The sequence below is a fragment of the Myotis brandtii genome, unplaced genomic scaffold (genome assembly GCF_000412655.1).
Source record: "Myotis brandtii unplaced genomic scaffold, ASM41265v1 scaffold988, whole genome shotgun sequence".
Classification (NCBI taxonomy): domain Eukaryota; kingdom Metazoa; phylum Chordata; class Mammalia; order Chiroptera; family Vespertilionidae; genus Myotis; species Myotis brandtii.
The window spans coordinates 339,363-341,840 of record NW_005372109.1 but is presented as its reverse complement, the minus strand read 5'-3'; positions in this window follow the sequence as shown (position 1 = coordinate 341,840).

Sequence of the window (2,478 nt, the reverse complement as noted above, 5' to 3'; positions counted from 1 at the left end):
CGTCGGGAGTCCTCGGACGTGCCCACGCACAGTCGGGGGCGGGGGTGGGGGAGGCGCGGCACGTGAACTCGAACGCGGGACCGCAGAGTGAGCATGCGCAGTGCGGGCTGGGGTCCTGCTGGGGAGGCAGGGAGAGGGGACGAATGAAGCGATGGTCTTTGCATCCGAAGGTCTGGAAGGCAGAGGGAGGGGTCCCACTCCGTGTGCCATTGGAGGTGCCAGTGACCCCTCAGCTGTAAGCTACACGGAGCCCAAGGCTTTGCCTCAGCTTTTGGTTGTTCCTCGTGAGAAACCCCAGCATTTAGTGCATAGTTTGGCAAAGCACTAAATGCTCAATAAATGTTTAAATATTTGCAGTAAAGCAAAGAGCAAGCGGGAGAGGGCAGAGAGTCTATCGCCTATTCCTTTATTCATGAGGATTATGTCAAGCTGATGAATATTCTATTAAGTCCCTCCCCTGAGATTCCCCACGTGCAAGAGAGAGATAAATACCCTCAATGCAAAGGACCCAGTGCCCACTTCCCCCCAGGGGAGCATGTCCCGGGCCCTTGCTCCTTCCTCCCCTATAAGGGACCCCACGAGACTTGCAACCAGGGGAGCAGTGGGCAGCGGCAGCTTATCCGGGGCCAACCCCCCGAACCTGTGTCCACGGCCCCCTTTTCTCTGAGTTCCCAGCGAGCCAAAGCAGCCCAGCCTGGGCTCTCCTGTTGCTTCTTCTACACCAACGTGTCAAACTCAAAGGCTAACACAGGCCAAATAAACGAGGCATGTGCCCCGCAGGCTGCGAGTTTGACATGCTTGTTGTACACCCTGCCTTGTTTCACTGTCCTAATTGTGTTTTTGCCGCATTCTTGCTTGCTTTGCTGCAAAAAGAAAGAAAAGAAAAATGAGGATTATTTCAAAATTTTCTTTTTTGAAATATATATTTTATTGATTTTTTTACAGAGAAGGGAGAGAGAGTTAGAAACATCGAGGGGAGAGAAACATTGATCAGTTGCCTCTTGCACACCCCCTACTGGGGATGTGCCCGCGACCAAGGTACATGCCCTTGACTGGAATCGAACCTGGGACCCTTCAGTCCGTAGGCTGACGCTCAATCCACTGAGCCAAACCCCTTAGGGCTTATTTTCTATTTTTCTATCTCCTCAACCCTTAGCAGATAACCTCACTGTCATCAGCACCAATTCCTTCCTTCAGCCCCCATAGCAATGGGACGATGTTCCTTTGGCCCTCCCTGGCCGGGGAGAATTATTCCTAGCCAAAGGCAGTGACCAGACTCTTGCCCCCTGGGCTGCTCCCAGGAAACCGAGGTGATGTCACCTTCCCCAGGACTGGGGTGAGGGGGCGGGGGCAGGTGTGACTTCCCTGGGCAGTGACACCCCTGTGGCTCTCACTTCTAGAGGAGGGGGCAGCCTTGTGTGCTGAATGACGGGAGGGCTTTAGAGTGACTGGGTCTCCAATCCTTACCAGCGGTGTGGCTTTCAGCTCAGTTTCCTGTTCTGTAAAAAGGGGGATTGTACCCTAGCTGGTTTGGCTCAGTGGATAGAGCGTCGGCCTGCAGACTGAAGGGTCCCGGGTTCGATTCCGGTCAAGGGCACGTGCCTGGGTTGCAGGCTCGATCCCCACTAGGGGTGTGCAGGAGGCAGCCAATCAATGATTCTCTCTCATCGTGGATGTTTCTATCTCCCCCTCTCCCTCTCCCTTCCTCTTTGAAATCAATAAAATATATATACATGGGGGTGCGGGGATTATACTCTGCCTCACATCTGGAAGGACTAGGAGTGAGATAACACTCCTCAGGCCCCTGCCACAGTGCAGAACGGGGGCACAGCAAATGCGGGTCCCCTCCGTCCCTGCCTCCAGCCTGGCACAGGTGCCCGGGCCAATGAGGGCAGCGTCTCTCCTTGAACAATGGCACTGCTGTTGTTCCAGCCAGAGGAGCCAGACGTGAATGTGAGTCTTGAGACGGGGAAGGGCAGGGCAGAGGCAGGAGAGGGGCTGCGAAGAGAAGTCGATGCTGGAGGAAGCCCCGCTCCCGGACAAGGGCCTTGTGGCCTGTTGGCCTCCTGAAGAGCTCTGTTATGGGGCAACCCGTAAGAGACGACCACCAGAGCCAAAGGGTAGAATTTACGAGCCTTGATTAGCTGGCCAGCGACTGCAGTTACAGCCCCCCGCCGTAGCAAGGACCGAACTGCAGCCCCGAACAGATGTAGAAGTGAGCTTTTATTCACAAAAACCACAAAACGGTTGGCTAAACACACACAAAGTTCGTCACTCCATTTCTCAACACAGGTCACAGGCTCATACCTTTGAAAGGCCACAAGTTACAGACTCATACCCCCGAAAGCTTACAGACTCATACCTTAGAAAGGTTAAGCTCTTGCCGTAACCGGTTTGGCTCAGTGGATAGAGCGTCGGCCTGCGGACTGAAGGGTCCCAGGTTCAATTCCGGTCAAGGGCATGTACCTTGGTTTCGGG